The sequence below is a fragment of the Mesoplodon mirus genome (genome assembly GCF_964341445.2).
Source record: "Mesoplodon mirus genome assembly, chromosome: 4".
Lineage (NCBI taxonomy): Eukaryota > Metazoa > Chordata > Mammalia > Artiodactyla > Ziphiidae > Mesoplodon > Mesoplodon mirus.
In genome coordinates this window covers 65,482,363-65,508,006 of record NC_138979.1, presented here as the reverse complement: position 1 = coordinate 65,508,006, position 25,644 = coordinate 65,482,363, and the positions used below count along the sequence as shown (strand labels likewise).

The window sequence follows — 25,644 nt, the reverse complement described above, 5'->3', positions numbered from 1 at the left end:
AATAGCCAGTAATCCCTTCCAGGAACCCAAGGAAGCGCGAGGGTAGATCTCAGCACCCTTAGTTCTTTCTTGGATCAATCTCCCCAGATTTGGCTCCTGAAATGGTTGTTAACTGGGAGTTTCTTGGAATCAATGGGAGTGTCCTGGGAGTCTGCCAACCAGCCACAAGACCTAGAAATGCCCTTGACAATATTTAAGCTAAAGCAGACAACTGCCACCAGATGCAATGGGGGGAATTTGGAGCTCAAAGCTGCACCCTCAGAACTTCTAACCAGGTACTAGTGTAGCTCACCCTAGTCATTTCATTAATTCAGAAGTAACACGACCTTGCATTTTACAGGACTGAATATTTTGGACCATACTTATTAATTATAATAGGGTTATTTTTAAAAACTTTTTATTTTGAAATTGAAGATTCACAGGAAGTTGCAAAGATAGTATTGAGAAGCCTCATTTACCCTTAAACAAGTTTGCCCCAATAGTCATAACTTGTGTAAATACAATATAATATCAAAACCAGGAAACTGACATGGGTACAATGTATGTGTATTCACTGTCACTTTATGACACATGTAGATTACTCTAGCTATCACCACAATCAAGATAGACTATCCCTTCACTGCAAAGATACCCCTTGGTGCTATCTCTTTACAGTCACACCCATCCACCTACCCCTCAACCTTCCCAAACCCCTGGTAACAACTGTCTTGTTCTCCATCATCATAATTTTGTCATTTTGAGAATTCATATAAATGGAATAATACAGTATGTGACTTTTTGAGACTGGCTTTTTTCATTCAGCATAGTGTTCTTGAGATCCATCCAAGCTGTGGTGTATATCAGTAGATCATTCCTTTTCATTACTGATATCATATTCCATGGTATGGATGTACCACAGTTTGTTTAACCGTTTACCTATTGTAGAACACGTTGGTTGGTACAATCTGTGGCTAGTACAAATAAAGCTGGTAGGAAAAATAATGCACATGTTTTTGTGTGGATATAAGTTTCCATTTTATTGGGTTTAATGTCCAAGAGTGGGATTGCTGCATCATATGGTAAGTGTACATTTAGTTTTTAAAGAAACTATCAAATTATTTTCCAGTGTCTGTACCATTTTATATTCTACCAGCAATATATGAAAGATCTAGTTTCTCTGTATCCTCACCAGCATTTGGTATTGCTACTATTTTTTATTTTAGCAATTCTAACAAGTGTATAGTGATAACTCATCATGGCATTAATTTTCATTACCCTAATAGCAAGTGATGTTGAACATCTTTTCAATATGCTTATCTGCCAATGCTATTAAGAATATATCCTCTTTGGTGAAATATTTCTTCATGTCTTTTGCCCATTTTTTAATTGATTGTTTTAACTGTTGAGTTTTGGGGGTTTTTTGTTTTTTTTCGGTACACGGGCCTCTCACTGCTGTGGCCCCTCCCGCCGCGGGACGCGCAGGCTCAGCGGGCCACGGCTCACGGGCCCAGCCGCTCCGCGGCATGTGGGATCCTCCCAGACCGGGGCACGAATCCGAGTCCCCTGCATCGGCAGGCGGACCCTCAACCACTGCACCACCAGGGAAGCCCAACTGTTGAGCTTTGAGAGTACTTTAAGTATTCTACATATGACTGTTTTGTCTTCTCATTCTTTTAACTGGGTCTTCAACAGAGTAAAAATTTTAAATTTTGATCAAGTCCAACTTACCCATTTTTCTTTCTTTTATAGATTGTGCTTTGCTGTCCTATCTAACTACTCTTCACTAAGCCCCAGATCCTAAAGATTTTCTCCCACATAAAACTTCTAAAAAGTTTTATAGTTTTACATTTAAATCTATGATCCACTTTGAGTTAATTTTTGTATAAGGTGTGAGACTTAGGCTGAGGTTCTTTTTTCCCACCCCCATGAATATTTAATTGTTCTGCACTATTTGATGAAAAGACAATCCATTCTCCATTGAATTGCCTTTACACTTTTGTTAAAAAAAAAAATTAGCTGGCTATACTTGTGTGGGGTTATCTATTCTGTTATTGATTTCTGTGTCTATCCTACTGCCAATACCAGTCTTGAGTATCGTGGCTATATAAATTTTGCAATCAGGTGGAGTGGTTCCTTCCATTTTATTCTTCTTTTTCAAAATCGTTTTAGCTGTTCTAATTTCTCTGCCTTTCCATATAAATTTTAAAATCTTGCCAGGATTTTAGTTAATTGAGTTAAGCCTATATATCAAATTAGGGAGAATTGATATCTTTAATATGTTGAGTCTTGATGATAAGTTTTACCATCTTAAACTTTGATAATAGGTTAATGTACTTAGTTTTCTACCATTAGGATAAGGAGTACCTATTTGAAAGGGGCTGTATATAAATTTAACAGAAAATTTACGCCACTACTATATTTAAAATAGATAACCAACAAGGACCTACTTTATAGCCATAGCACAGGAAACTCTGATCAATATTCTGTAATAACCTAAATGGGAAAATAATTTGAAAAAGAAGAGATACGTGTATATGCGTAACTGAATCACTTTATTGTACACCTGAAACTAACACAACATTGTTAATCAACTGTGCTCCAATAGAAAATAAAAATTAAAATAAAGACAAACTGGTTTCCAGATTCATTACTATTTTAGTTTTTAGTAACAGTATCAGTTACTGAGACTGAAAAACAAGGAAGAATTTTCTTGGGATAAAGAGAAAGGCAAATAAGACTTCAAGGGAGGACAGCTGAGTAAAGAGGTCAGTTTTGCATTTTTTCCTCATCCATGTCTCCTATCTTTCTCTGTCTTCTGTATCTCAGATAAAACGCGGGTCTAATGATATCATCTTCAAGTAATTTAACCTTTACTTAGTAGATTAAGTTGTCTTTTCCATTAAATAATAACTAACACTTTAAGAACATAATCAAAACAATGATAAATTATTGACAAAATAAAACTGATGTTGCAAAAGAAAAATACTATGTATCTAAAGGGAACATAATTTTACAAAGCTGAAATAAGAATGCTGCTAATAAGACCTCTCCCTTTAAAAAAAAAAGACCTCTCCTTATCTGCCATTAGGTAAATAAAAACTTTACAAGTTGAAGTTTTGAAGTATTGAATGTTTGTAAACTAGAATAAACTCCTGGTTAAGAGCTCAGGTCATGGAGTCAGATAGACCTGGCTCTACCTAGAACTAGCAACTTGATGTAGGGCAATTTACATAACTTCTTTGAGAATGTGTTTCCTCGTATGTAAGATGGAGATATTTAATAATAGGACCTATGTCAAATAGAACTATCCATGCCGTACCTAAGAACCAAGTAACTTATGCATATTCAGCACTAATCTGAACGCTTGGCATATGGTAATCACTCAATACACATTAATTACTATTATTTTTAATTCCTTTTTGTCTGGGCAAATTACACCTAGGCTTCCCTCCATAAGGACAGTTGTCCTAAATGGAGCCTATCAAGCTTTATGAATTTTAAGATTCCAGATAGATACATTGTTTAGAGTGGTCTTACTGTCTGCAAGTATACACTTCCCTTACTCCCAAGAACCATAATTTTAAGCTAATGAATTGAACTTAGATAAAACTGGGTGTTTGGCTCAACTTTAACATAGCTAGAACACCATCTTTTAAATTTCAGCCTCTTCAAAGTGGCCATGATAGTTTGCACAGTTAGAAATGTGAATTTCTAATTGTACAAATTAGAAATTCTGTCCGTTGCACAATCAGAAGTCTGATTCCATTCCCTCATCAAAAGCCACAGTAGATTTGGGATTTTGGAGGCACCCAGCTTAGAGGGGGCCAGAAAAATTAAATAATATGTAATTCAGGTGGTCTCATGTAGGTGAATTACATGACCTCTGAACTGGACTTGATGGGAGAATCAAGGCAATTCTTTTGTTTTATTTTGTAGAGAGGTCAAGTTCTAATTTAATCTGTTCCTTGTTAATATTATGAGCCTAAAAACAAATTTGGTAGTTACAAAGAGTGGAAATTAATGACTAAAAAAATCCACTGCCTGTGAATTTCAATGATCCTATCCATGGTTACCAAAACTCACTGAGAGATGAATTTAAATGGAATTAAGAGCTTGATAAGGAGTGGTAAAAGTATCATGATAAAAATTTTGATAATGTTGTTTGTTTTTGGTTCATTAATGAACCTGTGGTTATATGAGATTATAGAATCAAATATAATCAAACGGGTAAAGAAAACTTAGATCATTAATGGAGAAGACAGGGACGTTTGGTGACTTTCTTTTTTTCTTTTCTTTTTTTTTTGCCACACCACGTGGCTTGTGGGATCTTAGTTCCCTGATCAGGGATCGAACCCAGGCCTAGGGCAGTGAAAGCGCAGAGTCCTAACCACTGGGCTGCCAGGGAATTCCCCAGGGACTTTCTGAGTATTATCTTGCTTGTATGAGTGAACATTCAGCACTTAAATTTCTGCTGTGTTTCACAAGTTACTTTCTTCAACTTTAATTTTTTAATGGTTCAGGACTAGAAAGAATTTGCTGGACATTTTTAAAAGGCCACATGCTGGTACATGGCTGGTAATGACAAGAACATGGAAAGTTCTAATTATGCCATAAGTAGAAGTTTAACCAATAATTGGACAATTTTTTTAAAAAAATCAATGTTAAGGTATTTTCTATCCAGGTTAACGTTAACACAGGGAAGAGTGATTAGAACATTCATTCCTTACATACTACTTATCCTGGGTTACGCCTGCCAATTTAAATCATTTTCTTGAAATAATAGGTCCTGCATTCCTTAGAATCATCAGGACTAGTAATTGATACTGTATTTGACTGATTTTTCACATGCCCTGATTTCACAGCAAGGACCTAGTTGTATTTAATTACACCCACTCACTACCAAGACACACTGACTCAAGCAAACAAATGATTATACCTCAAAATCAAATTAATAGACTTCCAATGAATAAAAGTTCTAATTCTTCATTAGGATGTGATTAAAAAATTGTAAACATTTGAGTCTTTACAAAACATGTATTGAAACAATTTTGGCCTAAAAACCAAGGAGATTTAAGAAGACTGACAAAGAATCTTTAAGTCTTTCTATAATTGCTTTCCACTTTACTTAAAATATAACAGTCACTGCAATTTCATAATAAGAAATAATTTTATAATCTTTTCAAGTTTCTCTCTCCTTTTCTATTTTGGATCCTTGTGTCTTTTTTTTTTTAATGACATAAAGACTTAAAACCTTGTATCTTTTATAAACCTAAATTCCTAAGAAACAGGGGCAGAGGATAAAATAAAGATTAAATTAAAATAAGATGTCAGATATGAAAGGAAAAAGATCAAGAGACCAGATGTCACATAAGGAAACTAAAAAATAATATGAAATAAGGTTCAGAAAACAAAACTAAAACCATTTGCATGTGTGATAGGATACCACCATTTATGTTGCCTGGGTTATTTCTATGAAAGGAAAAAATATCTGGTAAAGGACGGACCTATAAGTATACTAGTACTATGCCATATTCTTACTCAAATAACCTTACCTGTTTCTGTGTTAAGAAGTTCATAACCTGGGAAAAAAGCAACATTTCTTTTGGCTAATATCAGGGTCAAGCATTAAGAGGCAAAATAAAATCCTGACTATGCTAAATAAGTTATAAAATTATCAGCTTTATCTACACTTTGGTATTTGTAAGGTAAATATTTAAACTTAAAAATAAACCCTTTCAAGTCATCTAAAGTTCTTGGTGGAAATGTAACATGATATGAGAAATCTGGTTACCATTTAAATTTGATGTACTTCATCCATTTTGGTGACAAAGGCGGTTTTAGCAGCTATCATTACATTCATTTAAATTTCAAAGTGCTTTGGGTCCTTCCAAGATGAATGTCCTTTCTTCCTTGCCTCTCATTCCTTAACTTATTTTCTGAAGATAGCAATGTTTACTGCAAGAGAACAAAAAATAGAGCTAAACTGGAGAAGTAAACTAGTTTTAAATATATTGGACATTTTCTTTCCTTTAGGATATTCTTAATTTCACACTCACTCAACAGTTAAAATTAGACTTATTCATTTAAGAAGTAACTTCCTTATTTAGGAAGAGACATGGATAGAATCTTACACACTCAAGAACTATCCATGCCGTACCTAAGAACCAAGTAACTTATAGCAATCAAACTAGCTAGCACTGATGCACTTGAGGCTTTCTAAGACTTCATCTGATTGTCCTTGTATATTTCTTTTTTTTGGCTAGAAATATAAAAATAAGAAACATTAAACTGTATTTCACCTTTATAAAAATCCAATTCTAACAGTCACAATTTCCAACTTTGATGTAGCCTCTGTTAAATATGAAAGTAGACATCTCCAATTGCAAAAGTTTCTCTAGCTACTTTGCAGTTTTACTTTAGGCTTAAGTATAAAATATATTTATAATTTGGTATACAAAACATCAATTTGCAGAGACATGGATGGTTCAAGAGACTGTCATACAGAGTGAAGTAAGTCAGAAAGAGAAAAACAAATATCAAATATTAACACATATATGTGGAATCTAGAAAAATGGTAAAGATGAACCTATTTGCAAAGCAGAAATAGAGACATAGATGTAGAGAACAAACATATGGGCACCAAGGGAGGAAGGGGGGGGTGGGATGTTGGGAGACTGGGATTGACATATATACACTACTATGTATAAAATAGATAACTAATGAGAACCTACTATATAGCACAGGGAACTCTACTTAATGCTCTGTGGTGACCTAAATGGAAAGGAAATCCAAAAAGGAGGGGATATATGTATAGGTATAGCTGATTCACTTTGCTGTATAGAAGAAACTAACACAACATAGTAAAGCAACTATACTCCAATAGAAAAAGTTTAAATTAATAACTTCCTATTTCTGACTCTTGAGCACCAATTACATGCATGTTTAAACTGGCCCAACCCCTAATTTGTTTTCTCTATAACACCAAATACAAGGAAAATAATTGGAAAAGTTAAGAAGAAAGAAAAAGTGATCAGTTTTTTTTAATATGGGAATTTTCGAATACATATACAAAAGTAAAGAGAATGATGAACCCACATACCCATCACCCAACTTTAACAGTTATCAACATTTTGCCATTCATCTTCATCTGTCCCTCACCTCAGTTCTTTCTCTCTCCTGGAATTATTATTTTTTTTGTTAGTTTCTGATTTATAACAAAGTGAATCAGCTATACATATACATATATCCCCATAACTCCTCCCTTCTGCGTCTCCCTCCCACCCTCCCTATCGCACCCCTCTAGGTGGTCACAAAGCACCGAGCTGATCTCCCTGTGCTATGCAGCTGCTTCCCACTAGCTATCTATTTCACATTTGGTAGTGTATATATGTCCATGCCACTCTCTCACTTCGTCCCAGCTTACCCTTGCCCCTCCCCGTGTCCTCAAGTCCATTCTCTACGTCTGCGTCTTTGTTCCTGTCCTGCCCCGAAATTCTTCAGAACCACTTTTTTTTTTTTTAAGATTCCATATATACGTGTTAGCATACAGTATTTGTTTTTCTCTTTCTGACTTACTTCACTCTGTATCACAGACTCTAGGCCTATCCAGGTCACTACAAATAACAATTTCGTTTCTTTTTATGGCTGAGTAATATTCCATTGTATATATGTGCCACATCTTTATCCATTCATCTGTCGATGGACATTTAGGTTTGCTTCCATGTCCTGGCTATTGTAAATAGAGCTGCAATGAACACTGTGGTACATGACTCTTTGAATTACGGTCTTCAATGTGATAACTTTTAAGTGATTCCTGACTGTGCTTACATACTGTAGAACTGAACCTCTCAATAAATTTTAAGACAACAAAAAAGCATTTTAAAAAGGACGTTTTTGTTTGTGCAACATCAAACAATATCTGACTCTGACACAGCTGGGTTATTCATGATGAAAACAATACCCAATGTTCTTACAGTGCTTAAATCCACCACTTCACGTGGTACATAACAATGATGAGCAGCATGTAGGAGAAATATTACCAAGAAAAAAATATATATATATCACCAATATATAGATGAAATGATGATGTCCAGTATCACATAAAGAGTGGCAAAATTAGTCTTCTTTCCATTATAAGTCTTTAAAGAAGAAAAATGCAACTAATGCCTATTTTATTTTGAAATTTGAATATGAAAAGAAATTGAACTTATGGATATACAAATACTGATAACCTAGAAAAGTACTTAGTGATAGAGAAGTGAAGTGATTTCCCATGGGTAAGGGTTGGTTAGTGGAAAAACTGAAATGAGAACCTACATCTCCTTACTCTTTCCTAATGCAGTGATTGATTATCCTCCCATAATCCACCCTGCATTCCTTTCCTCTCAGTCCCCAAAATAGTCTTTTTCTGAATGCTTTATTCTGATGTGTTTGGTAGAACTCAAACTCCAAATCTGAAATATCAACTCAACAACTTCCCATGTCAGCTATTACTTTCCGCTAGGCTCTACGGAGTCTCCTCTACACATGTGAACTTAGTGATCAAAGATTTGAAAGGAAAGACATATGCAGATTTTGAGGCTGCCTACTCTGTGCCTCTCTCCTTCCTAGGGGTGTTCACCAATGAATTTCAGAACAACTGGCATGACTTGAACAGGGTTGTAGGTTAGATGGTAGTAACCTATCAACATTGAATTCCTGATTGTGATTATTTTATCCTGGTTACATGGCAGAATGTCTTTGTAGGAAATGTACTCTAAAGAATTCAGAGGTGATGCAGTATAATGTCAGCAACTTACACTCAAGTGATTTAGGAAAAATTATCTGTACTATTCTTACAATTTGTATATAAGTTTGAAATTATTATAATATAAAAAGAAAAAACAATTAAATATATCAGTACATCTGTCACATTTCCAAAACGTCTTCTGTGGAAGTCTAATACAGCTAAATGCTTAAAGAAAAAGTAGTTCTACAGTGAAATAAATTTGGGTAAAGTTACTCACTGTATTCTTTCTTGGTGACTCACAATACATGTGAGCCTATCAAATATTCCTACAGATCATGCATTAGACATACTTTCAATCATCCATCCTTCCAGCCACATATAAATTACATACTTAAGGCCTACTATATGAAAGGAAATGCTCTGAGTAGTATAGATAGACAGATAATAGGGAAGGCAAGATCTCTCACCTCAGAGAGCTTATGTTTTAATACAGAAAGAGACAAATAAATAAATAAACTAATTTCAGATGGTGATAAGTGCTTTGAAGAAAATAAAACGGGGTGTTAGAGACTGGGAAGGTAGAGGTGTTGTTTTAGACAGCGTATCAAGGAAGGCCCTCTGAAGAGATGATGTTCAAGTTGAAATGAGCCAGAAATGGAAAAGTTTAGGGGAAGCATCTTCCAGACATAGGGCATACACGTCATTAAGATAGGAATAAGCTTATAATACTCATGGGGAAAAGTTTCTAAGTTATCAAAATAATGAAATTTGTTAAAAAAAATCTCTTAAGTACCATACCCCTCAAAACGTATGTGAAAATTGGCCAGATTTTAAACTATTTATTAACTTGTATGTAATGACAACAATAAAATAACAATTCTTAAAAATTCTTAACTTTTTTTAAACTAACTATGCAAATTCTCTTTGGATGATGATTTTCTATTACTTCATAGCTTCTTTCAGAACCAATCCTTATTTTTACTTTATATTTGAAAACAAAGGTTATTCTCTCTCTGCATGTAAAAAGAAATAAATTGCCTGTTTGTTTTTTGTTTTCTGTTTGTTTTTTTCCTGGATGGTGTACTAGTGTGCTGGGAAAACATCATGAAGACACGTAGGCAGAAAAAGTATCCCCTGAATGAATGACTATATGCAGCTATGTTACTACCCACTCACTGAGGCAAGAGCAGCATATACCTAAATTCAAGCCCTCTATTCTAGAACTTCCACAGCACTGGATTTTGCATATTGCCAAAGAACAACTTCAATTATATACCTTAAGGAAGGAAAATACACTTATGATAAGAGAATACGAACTACATAATCATTCAAGTGTGGCTCGAATTAACTGTGTGAACATAACACCAAACAAAATCATAGACTGTATATATCGACACTGCTGTACATATTAGACAAATTCTGAGTATTCTAAGAGGGGCCTGACTAGTATGCTAAGCTACAACAGGTAGAAAAAAGAGAATATGCTTTGAAATGTGTTTTGTGTTCTAACTGGCTAACAGGGTTATGTGGAAGACAATACAGAAGCAAAGATGATGAAGAGAAGAGGCTGTATTCTCAGAATTGTGAACTAAGAAGAAAAATCCCTAGATCCTGTAAGTAGGGGCAGCATGAAGTTAAAAATGATATAATGCTGGTGGGGGGTGGGAGGGACATTTTGTTTATGAGTACCAGGGCAACTTCATCACAAAATAAATAAATTTAGGATACATATATGCTAATTTTTAAACATTAATAAGATAGGCATATTGAAACAAAATAGGAAGGAATTTAACCTTGCATAATTAAAGAGAAAAGGTGCCAGTTTGAGAGTAAGATAAACTGGACATTAGCCCCAATTCCCCATTAACTGAGGAAACTCTGATATAACCTTTGACATTTTAAAATCTATCAAAGCCCTATAGGCTCAGTACTGTGTGATCTTATTTACTTTGCTATTTAATTTAATAGTAGGGAACTATTTATTTAGTTACCTAAGTAAAAGCATTACTTAGAATGAAAACACAACAGTCCAACAGGAATCCTACCGCTTACTTGGGAACTTTTTATTCACATAGGGCAGGGACTGTCAAACTGTGACCCAGGGGCCAAGTCTGACCAGCCACCTGTTTATGTATGACCTGCAAGGTAAGAATGTAGTTTTTACATTTTTAAATAACAGGAAAGAAAGATCAAAAGAAGAAAAATATTTTGAGGCATAAAAATTATATGAAACTCAAATTTCATTTTTATAGATAAAGTTTTATCAGAACATAGCTAGCACATTTAAAAATGTATCATCTAAGGGGATTCCCTGGTGGTGCAGTGGTTGAGAGTCTGCCTGCCAACGCAGGGGACACGGGTTCGTGCCCTGGGCCGGGAAGATCCCACATGCCGCAAAGTGGCTAGGCCCGTGAGCCATGGCTGCTGAGCCTGCGCGTCCGGAGCCTGTGTTCCGCAACGGGAGAGGCCACAACAGTGAGAGGTCCACGTACCGCGCCAAAAAAAAAAAAAAAGTATCATCTAAGGCTGCTTTTTTTACGAAGAATTAGCTGAGTGGGTGCAACAAGGATTGTATGGCCCACAAAGTCTAAAATATACACTATCTGGCCCTTTCCATATAACAGTTGCCAGTTCCTCATATAAAGTACATATACTCACATGGTTATGCTCTAAAATGATAGGACTTATATTTTAACACTAGATCAAATGGTTCATTTTATTCCTTATCTCCAAGTATTTCATTCCAAGTCTTTCATGTTTCTAATGAAATATTAAATAATAATTTTATATTTAAAATGACTATTCCATAATATTGAGAGAATTTTCGTATACTCGAAAATCCATTTTCCTGATTTGTGAGATTTCTTAGGTATGATAAATCATTTTCTTTTGGTCAGCTTCTGATTTAAAGTTTGTAATGGGCTCCCTGAATTGAAAAATAAATAATAGTTCCTACAGTCGATACAAGATCTTTATAACAATACTGAGGAAAAAGTGAATAAATGGTTAAAAGTTATGTAAAAAATAATAACTGCTTGAGAGCTTCACAATTTTGTAAAGGTGTTAGCAATAAAACTCATTCTAGAATGATTCAACTTCTGCTTCTGAGGGCATGAGAGGGTAAAAAGTCCAGAGTAATCCTCTCACTGCAAACAACTAGAACACCGTATAAGATATAGGAGAGGACTATTTTCAGACACTGGCAGTGCAGGACTGTGATCCCTGAGAAAAGGGAAACAAATAAGGCGAGCCCTACCATCACCCAAGGCTCTCAGCCAGGAAGCAATTTACTACTCCAGTACAGGAGGAAGAACCCAAACAGAGTCTGGCAATCTTGCTGACGTGAGGAGATGGAGAAAAAGTACAAGGAGGCCAAGATACCTAGAATTTATGGGGTAGAGTTCCAGAGAGCAGTGAAAGTGTTCCACTAATTTAAATGAGGGTTCCCTTGAGTATTTAGCTAAATAAAAACCTGTACATGAGAAGGGTAAATTTCTTGAGACCAGCCAAGAAGAACTTCTAAGGAAAAAAGTTACCAGGGAGTTCTAAGACAAAGGATTCACAGAGCTGACAAGGGGCCAATATTTCAACAAGTTCCCTCCAGCAAGAGGGGAAAAACCTCACTGAATATACAAGGCTATCAGTAATGACCCCAGAAGGGCCACGTGCAGAAGCAGGGGAAAAGTAGCCCTAAAATAAAAGTTCCTCTAGACCCTCCTGAAAGGTGCTTGGAAGCCTAGAAAGCCTAGAAAGTATCAAACTAATATGCAATTTAAAATGCCAATTAGGAAAAAGTCCAGTACACTTAAAAAAAAATACTACAAAATCAAGAACTCAACATGTAAAATTCACAAATACCTGACATTTAATTAAAAATTACTGGACATACAAAGATGTAGGAAAATGTGGCCCATAACCAGAAAAATATCTGTCAACACAGAGAGACCCAGAAATGACAGACATGGTGGAATTAACAGGCAAAGACATTGAAAGGGTGTTATAAATATGCTCCATATAAATGAAAACAGGAGTACAGGGAAGAGATAAATGGAGAATTTTCAAAAAGACCCAAATAGAACTTCTAGAGATAAAATATATATATATAATATCTGAAGTGAAAATTTCACTGGATGAGATAAGCACTGCAGAAAAAAAGAAATCAGTGAACTTGAAGACAGAGCAATATAATCTAGCCAAAATGAAGTTCAGAGAGAAAAAGATGACTGTGAGACAAAGGAAGAATACTGTTATAAATGTATTACATTATATGAGATGGTATAAAATTATTTGATAGAATGCAATAATAGGAATATTATAAATCCTAGAGCAACCACTAAAATAAGTAAATAAAAAGGTAGAAAAAAGAATAAGTCAATAAAGGAAAAAACCAATAGAGATTAAATGGAATCCCAAAGTAAAATTAAATTCAAAGGAATTGTTAATAGAAAATGAAGAGCAAAGATGGTAGATTTAAACCTCACCACATTAATATACACATTAAATGTAAATTACCTCAATACTCCAATTAAAACAGATTAAAAAAGCAAGACCAAATATATGCTATGAGAATCTCACACTAAAATAAGGAAATAGTTAAAAAATAAAAGGATAGAAGATACACCATGCAAACCAAAATCTTAAGAAATAGCCACATTTATATCAGAGAAGATAGAAGACAAGAGAAAAATAGTATCAGAGATGATGAGGGATATTTCATAATGATCAAGGGATCACTTCATTTGGAAGATGGAATAATTCTAAATGTATATGTACATAATACCAGAACTACAAAATACATTAAACATAAACTGACAGAACTGAGGGGAGAAACAAACAAGCACCCAAAACAGTTGGAGACATCAATACTCCTCCCTGAAAAGAACAGGTACACTGAAAGTCCAGCAAAGATAAAGAAGACTCAAACAGCACTATCAACTGAATTGATGTTTATAGAACATTTCAACCAACAACAGCAAAATATAAACTTTTATATTGCCCATGAAACACTTACCAAGATAGCCCATCTGCTGAACCAGGAATAAGTCTTAACAAATTTTAAAAAACTGAAACTACACATAGTATATTCCCTTAGCACAGTGGGATTAAATTAGAAATCAAAACCAAAATGAGGGGCTTCCCTGGTGGCGCAGTGGTTGAGAGTCCGCCTGCCGATGCAGGGGACAGGGGTTCGTGCCCTGGTCCGGGAAGATCCCACATGCCGCGGAGCGGCTGGGCCCGTGAGCCATGGCCGCTGAGCCTGCGCGTCCGGAGCCTGTGCTCCGCAACGGGAGAGGCCACAACAGTGAGGGGCCCGCGTACCGCAAAAAAAAAAAAACAAAAAAAAAAAGGTATGTGGAAAATTCCCAAACATTTAGAAATTTAACAACATCTTCTAAAATAACCTAAGTGCCAGAAATCACAAGGGAAATTAGAAAATACTTTGAAATGAAACCTAACCTATCAAAATTTTTGATGCAGCTAACAAGGTGCTTTGAGGAAATTTACAGTTTTCTATGCATATATTAGGCAGAAAAGACCTAAAAACAATTATCTAAGCTACCATCGTAAGAGGCTAGAAGTTAAACCAAATAAGCACATAGTTACAAATTAACAAAGAATAGAAACCAATGAAATAGATAGCTGAAAAATAGAGAAATATCAATGAAACCAAAAACAGGTTCTTTGAAAAAAAGAATTAGTGAAATTGACAGACCTCTAACTAGACTGAATGAGAAAAGACAGAAATCAGCAATATTAGGAACGAAAGGGGAAACGTTACTAAAGAGTCTACAAATATTAAAAGAACAAGAGACCATTTATGTATGATTTTCTTTAAATTAAGTTATTTATTTATTTATTTTTGGCTGTGTTGGGTCTTTGTTGCTGTGCACGGGCTTTCTCTAGCTGCGGCGAGTGGGGCTACTCTTCGTTGCAGCGCACGGGCTTCTCATTGCAGTGGCTTCTCTTGTTGTGGAGCACGGGCTCTAGGCACGCGGACTTCAGTAGTTGTGGCTCGTGGGCTCAGTAGTTGTGGCTCGCGAGCTCTAGAGCTCAGTCTCAGTAGTTGTGGTGCACGGGCTTAGCTGCTCCGTGGCATGTGGGATCTTCCCGGACCAGGGCTCGAACCCGCATCCCCTGCATTGGCAGGTGGATTCTTAACCACTGCGTCACCAGGGAAGTCCCTATGAATGCTTTTATCTCAATAAATTTGACAACTATGATGAAATGAACAAATTCCTTAAAAGACACAGATTACCATAATGACTCAGGAAATAATACATAACCCAAATAACACTATATCTATTAAAGAAATTGAATTTGTAATTTAAAATATTCCCACAAAGTAAACTCCAGTCCCCAATGCTTCATTGTAAATCCTATCTAACATATAAAGACAGAAGTAATACAAATCCTACATAAATTCTCCCAGAAAGTAGAGGACACATTTCTTAACTGATTTTATAGGGTCAGCATGAGATTGATTCCAAAACCAGAAAAAGACATTATGAGAAAACTACACACCAATATCTCTCATAAACATACTTGCAAAAATCTTCAACAAAATAGCAAAATCAAATTCAGCAACATATAAGAAGAAATACAAGGTTGATTTTACATTTAAAAAAATCAATGTTATTAACTATATTAACAGAATAGAGGAGAAAAACAATATAATCCTCTCAATAGAGAAAAAATATTTAATAAATTTCAACACATATTCATAATAGAAACTTCAGAAAACTCAGAATGGAAAAGAACTACCATTTGATAAAGGGCATCTGTAAAATACTGACATAAAAATAAATAATAAATTTTCTGTTCAACATTATACTGGAGATCATAGCTATACAGAGGCACAAAAAAGAAATGAAAAGCATAAAGATGGGAAAGGAAGAAGTTAAAATGTCTTTATTTACAGGAGACAAAATTATTTACACAGAAAATCCTAAGGCGTCTACAAACTATACAGTAATTTCAGCAAGACTGTAGAACTTGTGTTCAATATACATATATCCATTGTATTTCTATATCAACAAACAACTAGAAATTTTAAAACTTTTAAATGCCATTATAATAGCATTAAACAAAATTAAATACCTGAGTTTATCCCTAACAAAATATGTGTACGACCTATAAAATGAAAGCTACAAAACAAAGCTAAGACAAATTACAGAAAACTGAAATAAATAAAAATATATAACATAGTCATGTATTGGAAGATTCAAATTTGTTAATATGGCAATTCTTCGCAAATTCATCTACTCATTCAATTCGATCTAAATCAAAATCCCGGGGTTTTTTTTTGTAGAAATGTACAAGCTGATTCTAAAATGTATATGAATACCCAAATGAACAGAATAATTAAAGTAATTTTGAAAATGAAGAACAAAGTAGGAATACTTACGATACCTGATTTCTAGAGTTAACATTAACTTACAACAATCCATATAGTTTGGTAATAGCCTAATGATAACATATAGAAAACTGGAACTGAACAGAGAATCCAAAAATAGACTATAAAATACTTGGTCAATTAATTTTTAAAAGTGCCATGGTAACTCAATGCGGAAAGAAAATATTCTCAACAAGTGTTGCTGAAACAACTGGATATTCATATGGAATAAAAATGAATTTTGCTTTTATATGACAGGATTTTGTATATGTAAAAATACTAAATGAAAATACATCATAAACCTAAGAGTAGAATGTAAAACAAAACTATAAAGCTTCAAGAAGAAAACAGGGAAAAGTTTTTATGACCTTAGGATAGGCAAAGATTCAAAAGCATGAACCATGAAAAAAAATAGAAATACAGAAACAGTCACCTGATAAACCATACTTTATCAAAATTAAAAACTTCTGCTGTTTTAAAAACATCATTATAGGCACTTTCCTGGTGGTCCAGTGGGTAAGACTCCACGCTCCCAATGCAGGGGGCCTGGGTTCGATCCTTGGTCAGGGAACTAGATCCTGCATGCATGCCACAACTCAGAGTCCACATGCCACAATTAAGAAACCCACATGCTGCAACTAAAGATCCTGCATGATCCAACTAAGACCCAGCACAGCCAAAATAAATAAATAATTTTTTAAAAAGTCAACAAACAAAAATAATTGCATTTCAAAAAATCATTATAAAAATTAAGTGGCCAGGGCTTCCCTGGTGGCACAGTGGTTGAGAGTCCACCTGCCGATGCAGGGGACATGGGTTTGTGCCCCAGTCCGGGAAGATCCCACATGCCACGGAGCGGCTGGGCCCGTGAGCCATGGCCGCTGAGCCTGCGTGTCCAGAGCCTGTGCTCCGCAATGGGAGAGGCCACAACAGTGAGAAGCCCGCATACCACACACACACACACAAAATTACGTGGCCAATAATTACATTAAATGATTAAAACCACAAGATACCATTTCACACTCATTAAATGGCTAAATTTAGAAAGACTGACAATTCTAAATATTGGTGAGGACGTACAGCTGTGGTGCCTAAATACTGGTGAGGCTGTAGAGCTGCATTGATTCACCTTCTAATACAGTAGCCACTAGCCACATGTAGCCATTTAAATTTAATTTGATAAACTGAATAAAATAAAAAATTCACTTCCTCAGATGTACTAGCCATATTTCACCTGCTCAACAGCCACATGTGGCTAGTGGTTACAGTATTGGACAGTGCTGATATAGAACATTTTCATTATTGCAGAAAGTTCTATAGAATAACATTAATTTAGAACATCTGAAATGTTCACACATTGCTGGTAGGTATGTAAAATTTTACCACCACTTTAAAAAAGTTTGACACCTTCTTTGAAAGTTGAACAAAACTTACCATATAACCCAACAATTCCACTCCAAAGTATTTACTCAGCAGGGTTGGTGTCATTAGAGTGGGGAGCTGGAACTTCCACCCCTGCCAAGAAGTACAGCCGTCTCCTCCCCAGATGTCAATGGAGGGTAAGTGGGACTCTGAACTTATACTTCTAGGTGGCAATAATGAGGCAGCACCCTTTCACCCTGGCAGGGAAGCATCAAAAGAGGCCTGCTAAATTGATATAAAATATAAAGTCTCATGACACAATACCCAAAATGTTCAGGTTTTAACTGAAAACCACTCATCATACCCCAAATCAGGAAAACCTCAACATGAATGAGAAAAGACAATGGATGCCAATACCAAGATGACATAGATTTAAGAATTATCTCACAAGGATTTTAAAGCAGCCACAATAAAATGCTTCAATGAGAATTTTTAAGTGAGACAACACACTGGAAACAAATGAAAAATAGAAAGTCTAAGAAACAGAAGGTCTTAGCAAAGAAATAGAAGATACAAAGAATAAAATTAAATAACTGAAATTATAATAACTGAAATTAAAAAGCCAACTCATGGGCTAAACAGGAGAATGGAGGGGACAGCAGAAAGAATCAGTGAACTAAAAGATAAAACAATAGAAGTTATGCAATCTAAATAACAAAAGACATAGACTGAATACAAATGAACAGAGCTTCAGGGTGCTGTGAAATTATAACAAAAGATCCAACATTCATGTCATCAGAGTCTTGGAAGTAGAGGAGAAAAAGGGTAGGGCTGTAAAAATATTGGAAAAAATATGGTTGAAAAATGTTTCCCAAATTTGGCAAAAGACATAAACCTATAGATTTGAGAAGCTGAACAAATCTCAGACAGCATCAATCCATAGAAATCCACACCAAGACGTACAATAGTCAAATTTCTGAAAACTAAAGACAATGAAAAAATCTTAAAAGCAGCAAGAGAGAAATGATCCTTTACCTACAGAGGAAAACCAATTGACTATCAGTGGATTTCTCATAAAAAGCTATAGAGGTCAGAAGGAACTGGCACAATCTTTTTCAGGTGCTGAAAGAAAAAGAACTGTCAACCCAGAATTTTTCCTCCAGAAAAATATCCTTAAGGAATGAAGAGAAAATCAACATATTCTTAGATAAAGGAAAGCTAAGAGAATTTATTGCTAGTAGACTTGCCCTAAAAGAATGGATAAAGAAAGTTCTCTAAATAGAAAGGGAGTGAAAAAAGATGGAATCTTGGAACATCAGGAAGAAGGCCAAAAAGAGTAAAAATATGGATACATACAGTAAGAGTTCTTCTCCTCTTGTCTTCCAAATTATGTCTGACTGTTTAAGCAAAAAATATAACACTGTCTGATATGGTTCACAATGTATGTAAAGGAAATACTTAAAACAAGTACATATAAAATATATGTATGCATGCATATACTATACACCTATAAATAATACATCTACACATAAAAATATTAATTAAATGAGGGAGGATAAAGAAACTAAAGGAAGGTAAGGGTTCTACACTTTGCTTGAAGTAGTAAAATGTAGCAGTGCCAGTGGTACTGTGGTACAGGAGACTGTGATCTGTTATAAATATACAATGTAATATCTAGAGCAATGATGAAAAAGTTATACAAAGAAATACATTTTAAAACACTATAGTAAGTCAACATGGAATTCTAAAAAGTATTCAAGTAAACCACAGGAAAGCAGGAAAAGGAAAAAAGAAATGAAAAAGAGGAAACAAACAGAAAACAAAAAATTAAATGGCAAACTTATTATTTCCTAACATATCAATAATTACCTTTATTAGCAACAGACCCAAACTGGAAACAACTAAAATGCCCTACAATAGGTGAATTATTAAACAAATTGTGGTACATCTATACCATGAAATATACTAAATCAGCAATAAAAAGGAATGAACACACCACAATTTGGGTGGATCTCAAGGGCATTATGCTAAATGAAAATAGCCAATCTCAAAGTTTATATATATACTATACCATTCCATTTCTATGACATTCTTGAAATGACAAGATTATAGAGACGAATAACAGATTAGTGGTTTCCAGGGCTAAAGGGTGGTCGAGAGGAGGGTGTGTGTGCGTGTGTGTGTGACTATAAAGGGACAGAAGGAGGGAAATCTTTCTGGTGAGATTGCAGTCTTGGTTACATGAATGTACACATGTGATAAAATGCCAAAGAACTATTATTCACTTTATATCAATATCAATTTCTTGATTTTGGTATTATTATTCTATAGTTATATAAGATGCAACTAATAGGAGAAACTGGGTGAATGGTACAAGGGACATCTCTGTACGGTACTATCTTTGCAACTTCCTGTGAATCTATAATTATTTCAAAGTATGAAGTGAATTACCTTTGTGAATACTTTAGGAGCTCACTATTGGGGTCCCTATAATATGTATGAATAACATTTTTTCCTTTTCTCTTTAAAAAAACGATCACAACAGCTTTATTCATAATAGCTAAAACCTGGAAACAACTCAAATGTTCATTAACAGGTGACTGACTAAACAAATGGTTATGTAGTTGTACAATGGTACAATAGTAACTCATAAATTAAAAAAAGAATAAACCACTATACGCACAACATGGATGAATCTCAAAAATATTAAGCTGAGAGAAAGAAGCCACACACAAAAGAGCTCATAGTGAACAGTTCCATTTATACAACATTCTGGAATAGGCAAAACTAAGATGATCAGTAGTTGCTAGGGCTTAAATGTAGGTAGAGGTTTTGAACAAAAAGGGACAGTTTGAAGTATTCTGGGGTGATGGGTCTACCTGTATCCTGTTTGTAGCAGTAGTTTTACATGGATCTGTACATGTGTTAAAGCTCACAGAACTAATAAAAAAGTAAATTTTACTGTATGTAGAAATTTAAAACAACAATAATAAAAACCATCATTTCCCATCGCAGCTTTTAAGTCCCATCTTCAATTATTTGATAGATAAGAGTAGAGTTGAACCTTGAACAACGCTAGTTTGAACGGCATGGGTCCACTTACATGCAGATATTTTTTAATACTAAATTCAATACTCAATACTTTTCAGTACTACATGGTCCATGGTTGGTTGAGTCCGTGGATGTGGAAGAAATGGAGATACAGAGGGCTGACTATAAATGACACCTGGATCAACCCCTCTGTTATTCAAGGGTGAGCTGTATTCTACTCCTACTACTGTCACTACCTAGTTGGTGCTGAGTAAGTAATTGACCCCCTAATCCTTGGTTTCTCTTTGTAAAATGAAAGGAAATAATTAATTGATCTCTAAAGCTTATTCCTATTCTAAAACCTATTCCTATTCCGTGCTTCTGTTAAATTTGTATTACCTCAGAATTAATAAGGAACATAAAATATTTCTACGCACTCAAGCGGATTCTATAATCTTGCTTCAGACAGTGCAGGCTGGCTTTCAATATTCTCTGCTATTGGATTTCTGTGATCTTTTTATGGGCTCTTAATGTCTGACCTTAGTTACTAGCTTTGAGTAGATGACTCAGACTATATGGGCTATACAAGATTTCTATTCTCTTTATCACATCAGACCTTCTCTATATTTTGCTTTTAAAAAGTCTGTGAACCAGTATTCATGCTGGAAAAATGATACCTGCTATTTTTAATTTTATAAGACATGTGGTATTGGCATTACTGGAAAAGAGAAAGTAAGCCACTTTAAATGGTTTCACTCAATAGAATAAAGTACTTTTTTTTTTTTTTAACCTGTATGGAAAATCTGCAGTTCTCCAAATCTCTTACAATCCTTCGTATCTCCTGTAGAAGACCTGCAGATTAGCAACATCTCACTACCAAGTCTTATATTGAAACGTTCTGTTCCTATATAAGAATGAGCAAAGCCAGCAAGGGAATTCATACAATTTTAATTTCAAATTCAGTGTTCATAGAAAACCCTGGTTGCAATCCCAATTGGCCTTTGGTTTAAATTTTTTTTGGGGGGGAGATGGGGTTTCATAAAAGAAATAAGACTAGAGAAAAAATGAGTATCTATTTCAACAACACTCTCAATTACATCCAACAGAATAATTTTTGAATACTTATAAAAATCATCCAATCTTCTCACTTTGAGAAATAAGAAAAATAAAAGTGGCATATATATATATGCCAACAAATATTCCATTAACTATACTTGCTTGATACTATTTTTCTCTGATAAATCCAAATAACCAGGCAACTACAGATGAACTGATAATACAAATGTAGGCCAACTGATTCTGTTACTCTCCTTTATCACCTACATTTCTTTTTTAAAAAATATGAATCAATTCATTTAATTCTTTAAAGTACATACTAAGATATAAAATAAGTCCTGAGCTACATATAACTGTTAAATAGCAATACATTTGGAAAAGGAAAACTAATCAGTATTTCCTTATAACTCCACTGTCATGTTAACCTTTAAGAAGGAAGCTGCAAATCTAAGTTTATTGCATCTCCCCAGTGTTGAGACCACACATGCAAACACACATACACACACAAACACACACACAAACCAACATCTCTGTATTTCCCTCACTGCCATCCTTAGATTTACTGAAGATGACATTGAAAAGGATCTGAGAGTTCCTCAAATTTCCATACATCTATTAAGAACTTATCTCATTCTTAGAAAGTACCCTGGTAGAGAAACTAAACCCCATACAAAAAAGCAAATCTATTGATATATTAATACTGAATCAATCTCCTGGCAGAACATTTTATTTAGTGCTACCAAATTTGTAAACAAGACTGGAAAAAAAAAGTGTTTCAACAATTTCTCTATAGAAGTAGTTTTATAAAAAATTAAAAGGCTTAATGTATTGAACCCATGTCTTCTGAACTACTGGTATACTGAGGGAATGTTTTAAAATGAATGAGGCACCATCCTGGAAGCCTGGCTCTTTAACCCTAAAGCCAAACAAGGGAAACTCAAAAATAACAGGAGAAAAAAAAAAAAAGCCCAATCATTTTAAAAATTCTACATCCTCAGCTCAATATCATAACTTTATTATGACCACTAAATCACAGCTGGCCAATGAAAAGCTAACTGTAGCCCTTAAAACTCACTGTAGTCTGGGTAAGCAAGATAGTCATATTATAATAGGTACAATTCAGTAAAAAAAAAACTGTTTATGTCAGGTGTTTAAAGTTTCCAGGAGACTAGCTCTTGAGTTATCTCAAAACAAAAACTAAATATCAACTACTGTGATGTGGCCTTTTGATTTTTTCCTTTAAAGAGCTTTAAAAGCAGTGGTTGAAAAAACCCTTGTGCATGTTTTGAGGCCAGATTCAAAACTGAGAACTAAAGACCAGTCTATTCAAGTTTTCCTCAAATGCCATGTCCCTGGATACCATGGATCTGATGACATTAGAATGGGAGCTGGTTGCGAGGTGGGGCTCTGTAGGGAAGGGCATGTGGAAGAAACGTCAGCCAACAGGGCAAAAGAATCTTTAAAATTCTCTTAAGGAAGAAAGACTTTAGGAAAAACATTTTTCTTCTCTAATTTAAGTCAAATCTTACACTGTTGCTTTCAATTTTGTTGTGTACCTATTCCATCTTTTATTGTTTTATTTGATTAGAAACATACGGAAGATCCTCCTTCCATTTATTAGTTCTATAGAATATAGTTTATAGTTTATAAAAAACTTTAATATAGAATAAAAATAGAAATTTTATTAATGACCGAATTTTCATATCCACAGAGAAAGCACAATCACATCATGTAATCTAGAAAATCACCTCCTTTTAAAGGAAGGAAAATTGGGGGTCAAGACTGTAAAAGAATAACTGCTAACATCCATATTCTAGTTTTAAGATAATTTTCTTTCCAATTAAAAAAATACATATTATTTACAGAAAGCTACCAAGGTAAAGCAATTTGTTGTTCTGCACAGCAGGATCACTGGCATGGGGACAGTTAATGTTTCCACAGCTACAGAGTGGAAATAGGAAAGAAAATTGAGTTCACATCACTAAAGGCAATGAAATAATTAAATAATTTCGTGTAAAATTTAGCTTCCTACACGTATTTGTTCATTTGTCTTATATCCTTTTGAATTAACTGTCTTAAGTTCTCCTTAGCTCATCTACAATTTACAAGTACTTTATTATGAAGTATGGTTTCTCTTTGAATTATCAATACTTTGTTGAGGATAAAACAATTCAAATAGTACACTATTGATAAACACAAAAATACTAAAAGTCAATTATACCTAATCCTAATCCAGGAATAAATGAAAACAAATATTAAATCAACTTGTAGACCCTAGTTTTTGCCCCCCTCCTTCCCTCTTTGTTTCTGCTATTTATACTGCTGTAGTCATTACTACTTTTATACTAGGGAATGTTTCTTTTCCCTGCTTGGATTTGTTTCATAAACCACTGAATTCTCACTTTCTCCCACAATAGGACTTCATCACAAAGATGTAATTAATCCCACTAAAGCAAGGAAACATGGCAAACTTTAGGTTGACAGTCAGTCATTTAGTTTAGGCTCAGCTATGTGACCCTAGACCAATTCAATTGCTCATCTGTACAAAGATGATGATGATATTTAATCCACAAGACTGTGGTGAAGCTTGTATGAGATTAATGTATGTGAAAGAGCTTTGGATGTTTAAAGTGTCATACAAATGTAAGGGTCTCAGTTTCTTCACCTATCATATAGGAGGATTCAGTTAGGTGATCTCTAAAGACGTCTCATCTCTAAAAAGTCTTTGATATTTACGTATGAATCACATTAAAAAATCTACTTACTCTTGGGATAATTTCATAGTTGTAAGAGACTTAGGGAACAATTAACTCAACCTTCTCATCTCACAAAATGAGTCCAAAAGCAGGCTAAGAGACTGGCAGATCACATAAGTCAGTAGGAAAGTTGGGAGTAGAAGGACTCAGACCTGACTCCCACCTCAACATCCTTTCTATCATGTGATGTTGTTCACTATTTTGTGAATTTAAACTCTCTCTTCACCACAGCTTAAACAGTTATCTTTACAAACAGATTACAATGAAAAGCTTATTAAGAAAATGTGAATATTACTCTGGTGAAGATGACTTAACTATTAATAGTCCAATTAAGAATGTTTACAAATGTCACTAATAGCAAAAGGAGCTTAGAGCAAACTGTCCAGCTATTCAGTTGGTTTGTGTGATATTCAATTTTAAGTCAATAGGTATGATGTAAATCCTACCTAACCTTTCACAGTACAGAGTTTTAATTCTGCTTTTGTTACTTACTAGCTATGTGATTTGGGGCAATTTATTTTTCTGAGCTTCAGTCTCTTCCTGCTTCTTTAAAACAGGGATAATACCAAGTATGTCACCTGGCTGTTGTGAATTAAATGATCTAGCTCATGTTAAGACCCTATGACAGTGTCTGGCACATACTAAGTGCTCTACAAATATTAGTTTCCTTCTCTAATCTTCTAAACTTTAGGAGAATAGAGACTGTTTCCTCTCCTTTTACTTTATCAGAAATATTTATTAAATTAAATATATGGGGTCCTGGTCCTCAACTTCAGTTATAAGCAATTGTACAACTAAACCTAAATAAAATGAGGAGCAGTGTGACAAAATGGAAGGCAAATGGGGTTTGGAGTCAACAAATCTGAGTGTGAATCCTTGTCTGACTATCTAATAGCTTTTTACCTTGAGCAAGACCTCTCAAGCTTCTTATCTGAAAATGTGACTTTTATCTAGCTTTTTATGATTCTGTTGTTCATATTAAAAGACATCACAAATACCTAGAAAGGGGTCTATCTTATTCATCTTTGTCTCTTCCATACTAAGGCAAAGTTCAAAATTATAAGTTCTACTGTTGGAATAAGGCAGGAGATTGAAAAAAAAAGAGATTCAAGATTAGAATAAATGTGTTACATTAAGAAAAGAAAAAGTACAAACCCAGTTTAACTGGCACCAACTCTAGGCATTATGTCATTGCTTCCTTTTCTTTCCTGAGGAATGGACCTCAAATATTCTTTTCCTACAGGAAGAGCAAAGTGGGGAATGTTTATTAGTGAAGGTCATTTGACTCACACTTTAAAACTGAGCACTTTAAAATTTACCATAACGAAGTGAGAGAGTGG

General features: G+C 34.7%; 1 protein-coding gene across 9 annotated transcripts in view; it reads right to left on the bottom strand.

Moving 5' to 3' along the window:
* Positions 1-25,644, bottom strand: part of PEAK1 (pseudopodium enriched atypical kinase 1) — a 306,121-nt gene that overhangs the window by 148,378 nt on the left and 132,099 nt on the right. For 5 of the 9 annotated variants that reach the window (XM_082617339.1, XM_082617336.1, XM_082617334.1 and 2 more), the window contains 3 exons: positions 25,460-25,541; positions 17,535-17,719; positions 5,771-5,934 (listed from right to left, as the gene is read on the bottom strand). The exons of 1 other annotated variant lie outside the window; for it this stretch is intronic. The gene's annotated coding sequence lies outside the window, so the exon portion shown is untranslated. The remainder of the gene's footprint in view (positions 1-5,770; positions 5,935-17,534; positions 17,720-25,459; positions 25,542-25,644) is intronic. 3 more of the 9 variants (XM_082617340.1, XM_082617338.1, XM_082617341.1) reach the window with 3 other exon arrangements.